At 32.3% G+C, this 19372-nt stretch overlaps 1 protein-coding gene across 4 annotated transcripts in view; it reads left to right on the top strand.

The window, feature by feature from the left end:
- rols (zinc-RING finger and ankyrin repeat domain-containing protein rolling pebbles) overlaps nt 1-19372 on the top strand; it is a 144096-nt gene that overhangs the window by 103110 nt on the left and 21614 nt on the right. The window lies entirely within an intron of this gene.

Genomic DNA, 19372 nt, shown 5'->3' with positions numbered 1-19372 from the left:
ATTAATAATAACGAAGTAACGGCCCGAGCCGAGGTTCCTGAGGGAGCCCTCGAGCTTAGTTACTCTTAAACGAGGTTTAGGCTAAGTGCCATCTGCGCTCGGCCACCTCAAGCCCGGTGAAGCTGTAAATGCCTCCTCAAGGCAAACAGTGGCAATCAGTCACCAAAAAAAAGCACTATTACAAAAGGTTTCAGGAAACATGTAATTTCGCTTACAGACAAACACAACATGTATAAAGTATTGGTGCATAAACAATAAAAAATAGAACAAAAGAGTATGAAAATAGAGTAAATTACAAACAATATTAAACTAAAAAATCTGAATTTAATGGGTAGGTATTTAAACGAATTGTAAATTAAACCACAATTAAAAGCGTGTATATAAATAAAAATATTTATATGACAGCAATTTATTTAAAGTTTAAAAGAACTCTACATAAGAGTAAGAGTAACATGTGAGTTCTTCTCATATCTTCTCTCGTCTTTCATCTCATTATTTTTCTCGGCATCTTCAAGAGTTGAAGTTTAAAAGAATGATGAAGATCTGATATGATATTGTAAATGTGCATGGGCGTCGGATCGCATAACATTAGGCGATGGACTCATTTTGGCCTTTCGCAATATAAAAAAAAATTAACGTAAGAATTATAACTGCTCGTTCTCAAGGCATACAACGGCTCGTGCTAATAAAACGTAGTTTATTTTTTTGTTAAGGCATAGGAACGGTCTCCGGTGAAAGGGCTCTGATCTGGAGCAATGCAATGCTGGAAAAACGTCTCGCTCGTGATACAGTCGCGAGTAATGGCCGACTTTATGTACACTTTGTTTATAATCGCCTTTGTGGCCATGTGACACACTTACACATCGTTCCGCGATCTTATCTACGATTATTGTGATGTCTGTTGTAAAGTAAACTATAACGCGTGTCATAAGTAATAGACATCTTAGGAGTAGCTTATGTGTTCTTCCAGATTGTGTTCTATATCTATGCCAAATTTCAGCAAGATCCGTGCAGCCGTTCTGCAGATGTCTTAAACTAAAATTCATCCATCCAGCCATCTAAATATTCAGATTTATAATATTAGTAAATTTTTTGTTAATTTTGCGCTTAAATCCAATGAATATCCGTATTCAATGTCTGTGTTAATTCATTTGAATTATGTTTTCGTTGCTCTTCAATTATTGTAATTTTACTAAATATTCCTTTTATTGTTTCAGGTAACTATCCAAATCATTTAAAAAATGTTTGTACGTAATCAACAATTAAGGTAAAATTTACCATTTTGATGTGTCCCTATAGTGTACCATTTTTATCTCTTAATAATTTATTACTTTATATCAACAAAAAAAATTACACTGAAAATATCTAACTCACGTATAACGGGCCGCGTCCGTGAAATAATACCAGTACCACTCATCCTGATAAAGGGCCCCCGATGGGATCGAAACTAGTCGGTGCCGCCACCGGACGAATATACGTGAGTGTTTAGCCGTGTTTATATATAAGTTTAGTATAATATCTCACAAAAGTTTGAATAATTTAACAAAGAACTATGTTTATAAGGTCCTAAAAACAAACATGTTAATATATTCATCATGGGATACTTTTTATAGCATTATCAAATTTCATATAATAACGATGTTGCCCATCCTTTACAGCAGTGAGTCACGTTATGAATTACTACAGAGGAATGCAGATCTTAACGATGCGTTTTTGTTCAACCCTAGCTCTTAGACTTTATAGCCAGCTCTGAACGATGATTCAGCTGTACCATTATATAGGTTTATGAATGAAGACAAACAATTTGCTCTGCTAGTAACGATAGTAATGAAAATGGATAACAAGAGAGAAGACTGAGGTATGGATGGATTGTATGAAAGAAGATATGCGTAAGATGAGGAAGAATTGGAAATTATTGATAGAGATGTATGAAATAGTAGATACTTTAACCGTAGGAATAAGAGCAGAGTAATAATGATAATTTAAATTTTATAATGCTTTTTAACTTACTCTAAGTTAAAATATTTAAGAAAATTTTCTTGATACGTATTTAACAAGTAAACTGGAATTGTATCTACAATAAAGTTACTGTTTATTCAAGTAATAGCTGTCGCCCGCGACTGCGTCCGCATGGAATAATTATTCGAATTTTTCTCAATCTTTTAAACCTTCCCTAGACATCCACGAACATTTCAAAACTAAGTTAACATAATTCAGCCGTTCTCAAGTTTTAGCGAGACTAACGAACAGCAATTGGTTTTTATATACAGCGTGTCCCAAAATTCAAACCTTTACAGTTTTATCGTTTAATTATGGGACACGCTGTATATAAATATAAGACTCGTCGCTCCAAAAACATATTTCTCTAGCTCAAGTGATACGGTTTACCTACAAACTATGTTAAAGCAAATGATTATAGCAAATACATATACGGAGAAAGCGGGAACTGGATATAAGAAAACATACATACAAATGATAGTATTATTAGATAGATATTATTAAAGAAATTGCTACAATTTATGCTAATGCTTCACGCTACTACAAGCAAGGTCTCCCTTAGTACAGATTTAATATCAGAAATCTACATTAAAGACTGCTTAAGTTATATTTAAAGAATCGTTAGTATTCCTAAGTGTTACACATAGATTAGTTATCAATTACCTACAATTCTCATCCTTGTAAATATAAAATTCAAATGGAATAGAAACTTTCTAAGCATTTGTAATATTTGCATTAGAAGACTTGCAATTAAAGGCGATACATATCTTTCAAGTATCCTAGCCTATAAAACCGTCTACACACATTCAGTTTTAACATCACTATCTTAACAGAGGGTATATTCAGTTGAAGTGAATGTGTGTAGCTGGCTTTAACTTACCTCTGATACTGGTCGTTTAAATAGAGAAACTGGGTTCATAAGAACACATCCCATAAAGAATCGATGCTAATAGATAAGTAGGTGAAGTCAGTGAAATTGCTTTTTGCTAGAGATGTATCCGCAAAGCAATAAAGTTATTAAATTAATATAAAATGATTTATTCACATCATAACTATATCGATTTGCAAAACCGTCAAAAGACATTTATGATTTAAAAAAAAATTATTCACACTTTCCGCTGCATAATGTTTTGCATTTGTTACAAGTTAGTGTTTTACTCACTATCTATATAATATTAATAAAAAAATTCTGTATATCTGTATGTCAAACTGCAAGGTCGCGTTTGTTTCGGGTAATCTCTAAAACGGCTGGACCTATTTTTGACGAGACTTTGAAGTTAGCTAGCAAGCAGGCAAATTATAGGCTAATTTTTTAATTCTTCGCTTATAAATTAGAGGGTGACTACGTAATTACTAGGTTATTGTAGTTTATGCATAAATATAGTGTTGTTTGTCTCGTAAACGTCCTAAGTACATGCCGGAGAGAGGGGGCGTCAGTCGATGTCAGACCTTTGGACCGGTAGCACGTGTCGGTACGTAAACTAGCCAAATATAACGCAACGAATGCTATAGTAATATATAGGTACTTTAAAAAATAAAAGACACATCACGATTATTAACTTAAACTTTACAAATTGTTTAGCATCGTTGGCAAAAATAACTTACAATAATTTGAATAACTTGATTGATGTTCTTTGAAGTCTTAGAATATTCAAAACACAATTTACACTTAAGAATAAACCTACTTTAAGTTAACCGCAAGTGCAATAACTGCGTTTGAAACTTCATAATATATGTTGTGCTTTGTGTAAAGGTGTGCCGTTAGCTCACAATGTTCAATATGGATAAACTAGTCGAAGTGGGTGTTTGAAATCATCAAGCGATTCAAGCGCTGATGTCTCTTACTTATATTATAAATGTGAATGTTTAGATGGATGTATAAAGGTATCTTCAGAACGACTTAACTAAGTCCGATAAAATTTGGCATAAATATAGAAGATAGTCTGGAAGAACACATAGGTTACTTTTTTCTTGATTCGGCGCGGACTGAGTCGCGGGCGACAGCTTATATAATTTAAATTTTACTAGAACGCTGTCAGATTTTAAGAAGAATGATACTCAAATTATCCCATCACTAGATACTAAAGATTAACGTCATTAAGAAATTGTCAATAAAATTTATAAGTCTATGAATTTTAGTATTATAACAAGTTCTACGATTTAAAGTAAGAGTTTCTAAAGTTCTCATTATTCTAGACGTTTAATCGTTGGTTTCTGAGACCTGGTATATAACATACCTTCCCTAAAATTATCTTTGACAAAACATAGATAATATGATTGAACCGGGGATTGGTGTCAGAAACCAACTATAAATAATAAAACAAGCAAATCTGAAAGTAAATATTTTATGAATTAATTAGCAACATAGAATAGAAGAAGTAGTTCAAGTTAGACTATGTTGCAAACGACACAAAGGATTCACTTAACAGGTACCAACTTAACGTAAGAATGCAAAAGTACAATAAAAAATATTCTGACCTTGTTTTGAATTAGAATTCCACTCCAGCATTTTAAATATCATTCACATATTTTGTATATGTTATTTCAAATAACTTATCCCCTTTTCAATTAAAGCACTTACTACAAACCTATACAAATATGCAAGTAGCATACCTCGCTGCGAATCGAGAGCAGGAAGACCTAATAATACCCGTCTGGTGACTAGGGACGCGCGTGACACTGTATCGATAAAACAAACGAGATGTCGACACTAGGTAATGGTTAGGCCCCGATACTCCTAATTAAATCGCTCGCCCTTGATAATAATTTAAAGCAAACAATTCCACTCTCTTGGACGTTCCAAATGAAATATAGATTATAAAACGTAGCGTGGGTACCTAAGCTATTTATTATTGCACGTAGTACTATAGAAATGACATACTCATTGTATTTGTTTGACTTTTTTTGTAAAATATTTTGCATTGGACCTTATTGTTTTCTTTCTATCATCATCATTGACTCTTAGCTCAGCTGCCCTAAGTTAGGGGTGACTAGGCAATAGTCAACCGCGCTGGCCAAGTGCGGATTGGTTGACTTCACACATACCTTTGAATTTCTTCTCAGATATGCGCAGGTTGCGTCACGATGTTTTCCTTCACCGTAAGAACTTTTCTTTCTATTAAATCCATTAAATGGGTCAAAGGAATGCTACTATAAATCTTCAATCCTACATAAATTAATATTTAGAACATACAAAAATAAATTGTTTATTAGGTACTGTCTTAAAAACTTTGTCTGTACTAAACCAAAACAAATAGACAGATAAATCAATAACTGAACTAAAAACTAAAGTTAAAGACAATTCTGAAACAATTATTTGTGACAGCTCCATCTATCTTCCGCGTTTACAACGCTTTTATTGCGCTAGTGACGTAAATAATCCATTTTACTGTACGATCCGACCCTTATATTATTTATCTGTTTCATTAGTATGAGATTTACGTTAACTGCCTATCAATGGGTTGATTGCTTATCGCGTTTTACACGCAATATAACTTTATAAGAGACTTTTCTGTAATCAGGTCAGTAGACGGTCTAGAGAATGTCTGTTACGGATTGTTATTTGTTATTTGAAGTGGACAGATTAAAATTCTTGTTAAATCAAAGTATCAATTAACTTAAGTAAACAGAAATACAAAATAGTTTAAGTGGATTACTTGAAGTGTAAATATTCTTAAATTCTATTTTCTGTATTTATATTTTTTCACACTAAAGTAATTTTTTACTGTTAATTAAAATCGGCTTCCATTATAACTTTGTAAATGCTAAATGTTCACATTACTCATAACAAAATTAAAAAATAAATTAAATGGATAGGCCGTGAAATCATACATTTACGACTTTGCCAACAGGTTTTTGCTTTGTTGCCAACAAGGATCTTTTCTATACTTAAAAAAAACACTGAGTTCCGACTGCTGTTGTACTGGTATTCCCACATCTTTTTGCCTCAATTTTTCAAAAATAATGTAAGGTATGAAAATGAACATTTAAGTATGTATTCCAAATAACTCTGCTATCTATCGATATATTTTATCGATAGTGTAACATCACTATAGGTATGGTGTTACGACCGGTCGGGTGTGAGCGCGCCGACGCCGGGAAGCCTCCTACAGTACGGGACTACTTGCCACGTTATCTTTTATGAAGACAGCCACTGAGCGTTATGTTACCTTCTTGACCAAGTATCAAGTTAAGGCATTGATAACAATCTTATAGTCAGACAGATATCATATCTTTATGATGCTGGAATTATTCTTGTTGACCTTTTTGCTGTCATTTGTATGAAAAGTTTTATTTGTTTTCATTGTTTTAAGACTTGACAAAAACAACTTTAGTTTGCTACTAATTTAAATATTATAACCATGTATTTATTCTGTGGTAATTCACTTGGAATGGACATTTTTAAATTGTAGCATTTTTTCTCGTAATGGCATTTTGCTTCAAAGGTTTAATTTCCTTTTAGGGTTCCGTACCTCATAGGAAAAAAACGGAACCCTTATTGGATGACTTTGTTATCCGTCCGTCTGTCTGTCAAGAACATTTTTCTCAAAAACGCGTGAAGGTTTCAAGCTGGAATTAATTTGTATAGAAGCCCCTGCTTATTACTTAAAGGTTACACATTTTTAAACTAGGTTTATTTAACAATAATGCTTAAGAATCTTAGATCTTGTATTTCAACAACAGTTGCAGAATCAAAATTCAAACTGTTAGGAAGAAAATCCGACACTGTACCAGTCGGCGTAACACTAGCCTTAATAAAATATCAACGTTAATGTCCCCTCACTAATCATTTTGACACTTGACTTTGATAACGAAAGCGCGTAAATAGCGCCAAAGGATCCAAACTAATAATATGTAAAAATACTTATTTAATTTAGTCGGATAATAAAATCTTTTTTCAACGTATAGTAATATTCTATATCTTCATCATTCAAGAGAGATGTGAGGTATCTTTGCAATAAAACTATTATTTCCTCACATTTCCAGGTTCTTTATTCATGTTCTGACACATGTTCTTATTTTTCTTAAACTCTAAAACAAACGTCACTTCTTTTTGACACATTTTTACAAAATAGGTTTTAATCTACAACACACTCCCGGGGGAGGCATACAAGGTTTTAAAACAATAAAATTATTAAGACAACTCCGATCTAGACTCTAACTATGATCAAGCATACCGAAGACTCATGTCTACGACTAAGAAGTTAGAGAATACACGTATTATAAAGGAAGGTATTATAGAAGTAGTAGAAGTAGAAGTAGAAGGTATTATAGAATTCAAGAGAAACAATGTATTGCACAATAGGAACATCAGATTTTATCATCTATTAACATAGACCTAACACTGTTCCTTGCGGTACTCCGTCTCAACAACAGTATATGCCCGGGGCAACGAAAGTGCGGACGCAATTGCTATTCCAAGCCCTTGTACTTCCAGCCTGTGTTTACGTTTCGTGTGCTTTTACAATTCTATACAATTTGTTTGTGATGTTTCGACAAAATGCCTTTGTAAATTGCGGATTATGTAACACATCTGAACACTGTAATATAGATTTTGGAATCGTCATTAGCTCTTATACTTTCAATGACTCGAGCCTATTAAATTAAGAGTGATTCGGCCCTAGTCAACCACTGGGCCAATGTATATTTTATCTCTTCCCAGATAATTGCATCACCTTGTTTTCTTTAACGTATAGCGTCTTCAGCCATGGAACCAGAGAAATTGGTGTCAGAAAATTTTAACCTAGCCTTTGAACTTTAGACCTAGTTATATTCTAGACACTAAAAACGGATTCACAGAACTGTTGTCTTCGTGAACAATTAAAATTCTTTATAATTAGTGAAAATTTTCACTTATCAGATAAAAATTAAGTCCTCATTTTAGTGTTACATTAAGATTATCTTACACATCGATATCGTGGGTAAATATTTTTATTTTCGATCTGAATCAACACTGTGTTCCAATTTTAAGTAATTTTAATACCATCTAAAGGTATTTTTGAAATGCCTTCTTTATTAATATACGTTCAAAATTTTAATTGCCCCAAACTCGAAAATTAAAGCCGATTTAAAGTTGTTTACAATTCTCCCAAAACTTGACATTCCTATAGCAATTGCGGGGAACGGGAAGTAACTGAAATACGAAATATGAATAATTATAATACGAACATCGTCATCACCAGCTACATGTCCCCACTGAGGGGCTCGGAGCCTACCCTAAGTTAGGGATGACAAGGCCATAGTCAACTACGCTGGCCAAGTGAGGGTTGGTTGACTTTACATACATCTATCTTTGAATTTCTTCGCAGGTTGCTTTACGATGTTTTCCTTCACCGTAACAACGGTAAAATGTACATAAAAATGCAAAACCATATTGGTATATGACGGGATTCGAACCCATGACCTGCAGATTATAAGTCAAGATTATAATGGTAACAATTTTCCAATATTGACTCTACATTGCATTAAATGTCCAAACTTATTTAAAAGCGTCAATAGCCTAATGGTTAAGGGTACGGATTTCCGACCACGAGGTCGGGAGTTCGAATCCCGCCATTCGACTATTGTCGTAAACCATATCCTAGCACAAGGCTTGAGCTGAGTTGGAATGGTTAAAGAAATATTAGTAAATTAAAAAAAAATCTGCTAATATTTTAATTATAAGAAAAAAAAATCAAAACAAGAACCAGATGAAATTCCGATCCTGCTAACCTTCTAAGTAATTCCTGATTAAAATTCTAACTGAAGGACGTTTAAAAACAAGCATGTAACAAGACAAGAGACGTGTTCGGCGAACCTACAAACATTCCCGAATCATTCCAAAGTGTACATTCCTAAAGGCAAAACAAACGCATTGATAATGAGGAAATTATCATCGACGTTCCAATACAATGTATCTAAACTTAAACAAGGTGAATATTAAAAAACTGGATGTTTAAGACTGTTTAAATTATTAAATATGAGCTGTCGGGCGCAACTTAAATTAAAAAAAACTTGATTAATAGGCTATGTGTTCTTCCAGACTATGTTCTACTTCTGTTCGAAATACCATCAAGTTTAGCCATTCCGGGGATATTTTCAAACAAACATCCATCCATCTAAACATTCGTAAAATGTACGTAGTAAAAATCCAATTGGTGACCTCTTATGGTGACTAAAAATGCACTATCAAATCTTTAGCAAGCTATTTTACTCCTGATCAAAAATATTGGCACAACATATAACTAAGACTGAATCTTTACTATTATTATTAATACGAAAGTTTGGATAAATGGATGGAGGTTTGTTATAAGATATCTCGAGAACGGCTCCACGGATCTTGATGAAATTTTAAACAGATATAGAACATAGCTTGGAACACATAGGCTTTTGATTTTCTTTTATTTCGCGCGAACATGTTCTTGGGTGAGAACAAAATTCACATCACAATTTGCTTATTACAATATCTTCCTACTGTCCATACATTTCCTAGTTTCTGCGTACATTAATAATGTATTTTCATTATAAAATGCAAATGTATGCCGACCAATGTTTATTATTCTTAGCACGAGCGTGTGTCTCTATGTGCTATAATCGTTTATAACGCATTGTAATTGCTTCACACCATGCATCAATTAAAATTGTTTATGTATAAGTTGAAGATTTATACATAATATAACTGTCGCCTGCGTCTCCGTCCGCACTGGATTAAAAAACAGATAGCTGATTTACACACCTGTTGAATATGCGTATAACATTTCATAAACGGTCAAGCAGTTCCAGAGGAGTATGGTAACTAACAGCATGACACGAGAATATTATATCTAAGATTATATAAACATTCGAGAATAATAAGAAAGAATGGATTAAGGGCCCGATACAAAAGGCAGTCGTCCTAGACACCGCGCGCATCGTGAAAAGGTTCCTTGTCTCTGCAGCCCTGACCACTGGTTGTTTGAGTCATGGGATTCCGCAGTCGGTGGTGTTCAATTTTTAATATATATTATGTATTTATATTTTTTTTTGTTTCAAACCCTTAAACGTATTTTTTAAATCAATACATTTAAATAGGTAAAGGTATAACGAAATACAGCCACAATTTAAACTTTCAACTTGTTTAACGGGTTACGAGTTTAAGAAAGTTTGTCATATTTGGAACACCATGCATTTAAAATTTCCAAGTATATAAACATAAAGAATCCGTAAATAACTAAACGAAATTATACAGTAATTAGCTGTAAAGTTTTTTTTTAATGAAACTTAATAAACAGTCTATGTGCTCTTCCAGCCTATGTTCTACATCTGTGCCAAATATCATCAAGATCCGTTTAGTGGTTCCCGAGGTACCTTCAAACATCCATCCATCTAAACATTCGCATTTATAATATTATTAAGATTGTACAAGTTTAATCGTCATCATCAGCTCACTATAAGTCCCCAACAAGAGGCTCGGAGCCTACCCTAAGTTAGGGGTGATTAGGCCATAGTCAACGACGCTGGCTAAGTGCGGGTTGTTTGACACAAGTTTAATATTACACATAAATCTAGACAGATCTAGGTCTTTTAAAAGTTAGGTAAACTGGACATTGATAGATATGCCAACATAAAAGAAAACGGACATGTAAATCACAGTTAATTATGTACTATTTTAGACGAGTTAACATAAAATAAATAGTTAAATTAAATGCTAAACTGCTTCGTTTTACGATATTAAGGTCTCAGGCTGGTTAATTAGACTAGTAAAGTTAAAGGGGGCAATTATGTCCCTCATATGGTCAGATTAATGATCACTTAAAAACTAAGTAAATAACTTAAACGCCACAGGCTTTTCCGTTGTGTTACCGGCAAATTGTGTACACCAAGCAGTTTGTAATTTACCTAAAAAAAATTGTAATGAATCAAAGAATTGCATATCGAATGAATTCTTCCAGAAAGTATTATGTTATTACATTTTATTAGTTTTCATTACGACTTTTCGTCTCAATTTTGTCAGAGAGAATGAAAGGGACACCAGCAACATGTATTAATACACACACAATGAGTTTCTGTGATCAAAATCTCTGTGTAAAACATATCGTCAGGTCAATTTCATGGACAAAACAGAGATAACAATATGTTTTAAACGGACATTTCGGTGTCAGAAACTCACAGTAAGTCACTGCAGCGAATTTCTGGTGTTTAGGTGATTAATTGGTATAATGATCACTTTATTGGCTGGACAGAAATATAAAATTATTAAGTATCCATGCACCTTTACAGTGTCAAAATACACATCACTTTGTGAACGAATTCGTTCGAAATTTGCTCAACTTTTATAGCTTACCTGGGCAAATAACAAACTTGCAGTATTCATGTATTATCTGTCACATGCACAGTCGGTATCGGATTATAACTTAAATAAATAGCACTCTCTCTTGCATGAAGTGTTGCACTCGTGCGCCTTTAGGACAACTTTCTTTGCATAATTATATCAAATATTAATATAATTTGTTTACCTTAGTTGTACCCTTACTGTCTTATTGTTTTAATTATGCGTACTTAAATATAAATATATAATTAGTTGTCGCCCGTAAAAAGTCGTAAAAAAAAGTTTTAAAACTTAATAAGAAGCCTATGTGTATTTCCAGACTATGTTCTACATCTGTGCTAAATTTTAGCGAGATCCATGCAGTCGTTCTGGAGATACATTCAAACAAAGATCCATCCATACATCTAAACATTCACATTTATAATTTTAGTAAGATTAGTCTGAGTTGATGTTAAAATAATTATTAATTTTGTGATTTTATTAGATATATATTACATAGGTATATTTGTATTATATATATTACGCTATTTTGTTATACAATTGAACTATCTATATGTAGTTATTTATTTTTAATGCATTTGAGAATACATAACGATTAATTACATAATGTACTCGTAAGTTACGCATTATTTACATTGTTGATAAATAAGATAAATTAATTTTTATTTATTTAATATTACATGATTTTTCATGAAGAATTAAATTGTTATTGCAATTTTATTATATACCACATATTAACATAGTGATTAAACTACATAATATGACAAATAACATAAAGATTTATTACATGCGTTGATTTCCTTATTTTTAAATTAATTATTAATTTCTTTGAGCTTGTGTACTTACAATTGCAGTTTTATAAAACAACAGATTTTGCTTTTTATTATACTAATATTATAAATGCGAATGTTTAGATAAATTGATGATTCAGAACGGCTGAACGGATCACAATGAAATTAAGCATAGATGTAGAACATAGTCTGGAAGAACACAGACTAATTAGGTTTTTTTTTATATTCCGCGCGGGCGACAGCAAGTTGATTTATAAATAACTGAAGCTTTAAACATAATTACCTTGTGCTTATCCCATATTTTCATTTGCCCATCAGTTCACACTACTAAAACATGTTTAGGCAGATCGATGTATGTATTATGTTTGTATGTATGTATTTATGCATTGACTTAAGCGTTAAATCTTTTTGACACACGTCAAATGTCAAACCGGTGTTAAATATTAAATCACAATTGAAAAGTTCAAAGCTTTCTTATTGTTATTGAGAGATAGACATCAAGTAAAAGTACTAAAGTATGTCACCGCTAAAATGCGAATATCGTCAATTTATAACAACACTAGATTAGTAGATGACTTAGTATATTATAAACTCGTAAAGTTATAAACATAAAAAAGCGTTTACTTATTTCCAGATAATTTACCAATCATTATTTTAAATTCAACTGTTATTTCGACATGTTAAATTGTCACAATATTAGTAACTTCTTAAATTTTGCATGAGGTTAAAATAAAACTAGTAAGATTATAAATTGTCGATATTCACAATTCGACGGTGACATGCCGACTGAGGCGTGGCTCGTTATCTAGGGACGATTGTGTTTACGAGGTACAGTGAGAGTCGGCCAGGTGACGTATTTATGCGGCGGAACCACAACACTAATTGTAACCTCCGACCGCACACGTAGTTTGGATTTATAATTAGTATTATCTGTTATATACAATTTTTCTCACTTAAGTATATGATACTAGTTGTCGCCCGCGACTCCTATGTGTTCTTTCAGGCTTTATTCTACATCTTTGCCGTATTTCAGCGAGATCCATGGAGCGGACTGTATGTGAGAAATAGTAAAATTTTAAATAATGTAGACACAAAACATTAAGTGTTTGGTATTTTCTATCAACAAGCATGTTAAAAACATCCTAATTTTCAACAGTGGTAGAGCCCGCTTTAACATCTTCGCACGAATCGACCCGGCTCGCCCGGTGAAATACCACGACCACACAGAAGCCAGGCGTGAAGTGGAAGCAATTTCGCGTTTCGTCTGATGAGTGTGCGTCCCTGAGGCCTAATTTAGTCCTCTTTCCCTTCCCACCCTTTTTCTCATAAGAAAAGGATGGGAAGTGGAAGTGGACTTTCCGGATGAGAGGATGCATGGAAGGGGAAAATATTTTCTGTCTGTGCATTTTCTTCTCCGTCGATTAAAGGTAGGCAACGCATATGCAATTGCTCATGTCTATGGGCAACGGTCACTTCGCTATTTCAGCGATTTCAGGTGCCCGCTTGCTCGTTTGCCACCTTATGATATAAAAAAATCCTACTCTTGTACTTTATTCTTTGTTCATATAAACCATGTCTATTAAAGTTAATATAGAAATATTAAATTCAAAAACTTTATCACAGTATGTTACGATTATGCATCATGAAAATTTGTGCTCACTCAAGCAAAGTAAAAATGAATTAAGCAACTTATAAAATTCATGTCAAATTTAATTAAAATTCGTATGCATTTAAAGATCACCCACGCATACCGAGAATTCAAAACCTAAAGGATCGCGTAAAACAAAACAATATTTTGTTACATTTCGTTATTATTATACTTATATAATGATCTTAAAAATCGATTATTAGGTTCTGCCGTAACTTATACTAGTTAGCTTAACCCTTATGTTCATTTGGTATAGTACCATACAACTTTATAAAAAAATACGATCACTATAAAATATATTTTTCAAAATAAATCTTGCCACAATTATAGTTAAGAAGTTACTATATTTTGTATATGCGATATTTCAATAATCTTGTTATTTGCTACAAACACTTTTGCTGACATGAAATACGATATCATCCAGAATACCATAAAATACAGACTAAAGGATTAAAAGATCAAACTGTATCCATGCTTTATTACATTTGCAATAAATTTAATTAATAAATTATAATTTCTTTTGTATCTTATTAATATAACTGACCGAAATATAAAATTCGGTACATTTTATAAGCTCATAAAGATATTTAAGCCTGCATTTAAGTATAATACAATAACCAAAGCAACATAGTAAAAATACGATACGTTAGCAAATGTAGACTTAAGAAACGATAGATAGCCTGTCTTTGAACCCTGTAATTATGCTGCATCAATCTCTAACAAGGGCTTACGGGAAACGCAGTTAAACTGCCCAAGAGATGTATGCAACCGCCCATAAAGTTTATCTTGGTACTAAGCTTCGTATAGTTTAGTAAAACCTTGTCTATGACTTACTGGACGTTGTCTTTAAAAAATGTTTTAGGGTCACAACAAGTTAATGATGTAGGCACATCGAAAACATTCCTTTCGGAGTGACTCAAATCCCTAATTTATTTTATTTTATAGTATAAGGTGGCAAACGAGTAAGCGGCCAACTAAATTGACAATTCTTCCAATCTACTTATTACATAAAAATTTACTTTAATTTTGACATAAAAAAGTTAACTGAAGATTGTATGAGTAGACACAATTATAATTTTAATATGACACAGAATAATAATATTGAGAAATAAAAATTGAGTTTAAAACAATTAACTTGAAACACGCGAGCCGAGGACCAGTAAACAATTTTATAAGAAACCTGTTTTGTCTTGCCAAGTTTATATGCAGCCAGCCTTTAAATATTCGTAATACTTTAATTATGAATATATTAGATTAAAATTGCAATTTTAGGACAATTCTGACATCCGAATGTACGTCCTACTTGAATTAATCGCACATTAAATTAGTAATTTACAAATGACAGGCGATTTAATGTAGACAGTATATGTTGATTAAAAATTACTACTTAAAATTTTAACATAGTGTTGTCAAAACAGTAAAAATTGACGTATATGTGGCTGAAATTCGAACTACAACTGTCATATTAAAATGTCAACTGATTGCTATGTGAGCCAATCAGATGCCTGTATTTAAAACAGTGGCGCCATCACTCACTTTGCAGTTTAATCCGATCTAATCTCGAAAAAAGTAATCTTCAAATTATGCAAATCTATATAAGTTTAAAAGTATTAGGCAGTGACAGCAACTGTCAAATATTTACACTTGACATTGACAATTAGATATTACGTAAATTTTTTAACATTTTTTTTTACTATTACCTTTTACCGCGACTCCGTCCGTTCATAATTAAACTTAGAAGTCGATGTGGTTTTTTCCACTATGTTCTACATCTGTTGAGCCATTCTGGAGATACGTGGTAAGAAATATATACATGCATTCACATTTATAATATTAATAAAATATTAGTAGTCCCATTACGTATCGATTTAAATCTGAATTTCCATTGCTATGATAAATGTATTTTAAAATTTATTTTGGTAAATATCATTACCTAAAACAATTTACAACCTATGTCAATTACTATAGTCGATTGCAATTCATCGAAACAATATCGTATCATAGACAAAAGAGAACTTTATCGTTCTCTAAGTTTTACGACTAAATCTTGTTTACGTGTATTAGTATTTTACGATCTTCAGATATTCAGTAACCCGATGAAACAATTCTATGTCAGACCACACACGCATTACATTTAATGCAATATTATAATACTGTTCATAAATTTGCCAATAATATTGCTAAACATTGTAACTATTTCACAATTTAAATAAACGTTGTTTGTTTTATGGATCATAAATGTCCTATGAGTTCACCAGATTTTGTACTCAAAAGCTAACACTACCTATATGTTACAATATAATAAATAAAATTGAAGTGTCTGTATGTGTAATATCTAAAACAAAATACTCATAATTTGATTTAAAAAAAAAACTATTTATAATTTTTTTGTCTTTGTTCACAAATGTGCCTCTGTTTCGGATAATCTCTGAAACAGCTGAACCGACCTTGATGGGATTTGTACTCAAAGATGATGTATGCAGGAATCATCATCAGCTCACTATACGTTCCCACCGAGGGGCTCGGAGCCTACCCTAAGTTAAGGGTGATTAGGCCATAGTCAACCACGCTGGCCAAGTGCGGGTTGATTGACTTCACACATATCTTTGAATTTTCTATTCAGATATGTGCAGCATCACGATGTTTTCCTTCACCGTAAGAACGTCGGATAAATGTACATATGTAAATCGGAAATCGAAAAACACATTGGTACATGGCGGGATTCGGACCCAGGATCTGCAGATTGCAAGTCAAGTGCTTGGACCCCTGAGCCACCGACGCTCGCAAGAATATTATAGGCTTATTTTAAAAAGCCATACTGACGTAGACGCCGACGACGGCTGTTCTACAAAACACACATACGAGACTTGAAAACTTTACCGTCCTGAATAAGTTGTGCAGAATCCAAATTTAAACTCCACTTTTATTCATCTTGTTTTTGAATCAAGCTTTACCATTTTAATCCATACGATACTAATATTGACATAATTTTATATCCATAAAAAACTGGTGACGATCACTATCTCGATAACCCCAGGTGGGAGAAAAAGTCGAACTTTTTAATCAATTAAAAATTATAAATATAATAGCTTTCAAAGTATTATCGTGTTTAACATCAGATAATTAGCTAAATAAACGTACTTTTATTCCATAGCCAATTAAAATGTACGGTATCGAACTCACCGCTACAGGCGGTCCGCTTTCAAGATTGTTTATCACAAAATTCTATATACGATTGATCTCCGTGATACTTTTTTTAGATAGCAATTTATTTGCTATAGCTTCCATTCGTAATTGGGTATTAAAATCTATATATATAAAAGAAAGTTGTGTTAGTTACACTATTTATAACTCAAGAACGGCTTTACCGATATGCCTGAAAATTGGTGAGGAGGTAGCTTAGAGCCAGGAGACGGACATAGGATACTGTTTATTCATTTTTTTTATCGAATTTATACCTTTTTATTTGACTTACTGATATTATAAATACGAATGTTTAGATGGATGTGATGTGGATGTACACTACACTAATTAAGTTTTTTTATATATCCACGCGTACGGAGTCGCACGCGACAGCTAGTCCTTTATACAATCAAGATTGCTTTCTTTACTTAAGTTTTATAAATAAGATAATTTTACGGTAAGTAACGCTGTGTTGAGTAATTTATACATTTTGTACGCTTTAAAAGGTTTTTATTGCATTATTATTTGGATTCAAATAACAGCATACTTTCAAATCAATAAGCCCTTTCATTTCTTTTGATGAAAATTTTAATTCTAAAGTCTAAACCGATCGGTCCAACGAGAACCAACTATCAATAGTACTTGGCCTTTAATTATGAAATTAAAAAACGACATTAGATCGATCATTCTAGAAAAAAATCACATATTTTTTTTTCTAAAATTGTAAATTTATGACTGTGCAACCAAATAAATTACATCTTATACATTTTATCAAATAATTTATTAACTAAACATACATTAGTCACGGCTGCAAATCGACCAAAAAACAGAGTATGCTTTTTACAACAATCCATTTGTCATTTCTTTTACTTTACATTTCGAAACGGAAACTGCATATAAATGCCCGATATTTTATGATGACACGACTTTTATACCTTCAATAAATCAGCCTTCCTAAACCTTTAATAAGGTTTGATACGCAACAGGTTTTAAAATCCAAGGATAAAGATAAAATCAGTGAATTTGGTCTGTAAGTTTTATTTTAAGAGTAAAAATTAATGTATAGACAACTTTGACATTTTTATTTTGTATACTAATATTATAAATGCGAATGTTTAGATGGATGGATGTTTGTTGACTCAACGGATATTGATCAAATTAGGCATAGATGTAGAACATTAAGTTTTTTTATTGACGTAAAATAATTAGATTACACTGAAATTGTACAATTGAGCAATCTTTATAGTGAGACTTAGTAAAAAAGCCCCGGCTCCTATGTAAATAAACGTAACTCACAATTTTAACATTTAATTTGTAACTTAACAATTTTTTTTTGAATATAATTTATTTCCTAGTATAAAGTAAACTAATAATTTAAATAAAGTAAATAAAATTAGTACAGTGAACTTCTAAAGTAAATTGAAAGATTCCATTTCCATTATCTATGCCTAGGTACACATCTTAGATGACTTTATTAAAAGTACAGATTTTATAGATATTAGATGCTTAACCTTATATTCAAAGCTTAGGTATTAAAATTTCCGAATACATTTAAGCTTATAACAGTTTCAAATCCGTGATAGTGTGTCCATTAATATTTAACGAAATCTATGCTAATCGTGATATCTTGTGTGACAAAGAATATTTGTATTGCCGTGAAGATTATATTCGCTCCTTTTCCGTCAGCTTAAGATAAACTAAAGGAGCATTTACACTAAACATTTAGTAATGTTGTGTATAAAAATGTAGTTTAAACCTACATAAATATTTGGTACGTAATAGATTTTCAGTTTAGACTTTAAAAAATTTTTACCACTTTCTTCTTTCATTATGAAATATATTGAAGATTTTAATACTTAAAGCCGGTTAATCTTAAATCCTTTGAATTAACACGACTAGTTAGACGCTTTCTTACAGCATCATTTGTTTTTTTAAGCTTTTCGTTTTATAGCTTTGTAACCTCTAATTTGTACAAATGAATTAATTTTTAACGTCAATTGTACAATGTATACGCTGCTTTATAAGTTACAAAACAGCTAATATCAATCGGGGACTTGCACAAGTTACCATAAAGGGTAAGCCGGTGCCTTTGCCAGCTGACATTTTAATTCAAAATGTCTTTTACGTGTTAGAAATTAGTATGGGTGATGGCTGAATCGAAGTCTTGATTATGTTTGCATCCATGACAAGACGATTGGCTTTATGACCAAATTAGTTACGCTATTGTGATAGCTGTTATATACATATTAGTATTCGTAGACATTGTATTTTATAGTTTCATTTTATAGCTGTATGTATTATAAATAACGGACACTGATTCCAATTAAACAGATAGAAACCATCATCGGCATATTACGAAATCTGAACGAAGTATTAATTATAGAATGACTAGCTGTCGTCCAAGACTCCGTTCGCGCGGAATTAAAAAACATATTTAGTCTATGTGTTCTTCCACACTATGCTCTA

The sequence above is a fragment of the Papilio xuthus genome, unplaced genomic scaffold (genome assembly GCF_000836235.2).
Source record: "Papilio xuthus unplaced genomic scaffold, Pxut_1.1 DF827714.1, whole genome shotgun sequence".
Lineage (NCBI taxonomy): Eukaryota > Metazoa > Arthropoda > Insecta > Lepidoptera > Papilionidae > Papilio > Papilio xuthus.
Note: the sequence above shows the minus strand (reverse complement) of the source record. Positions and strands in the feature narration are given on the sequence as shown.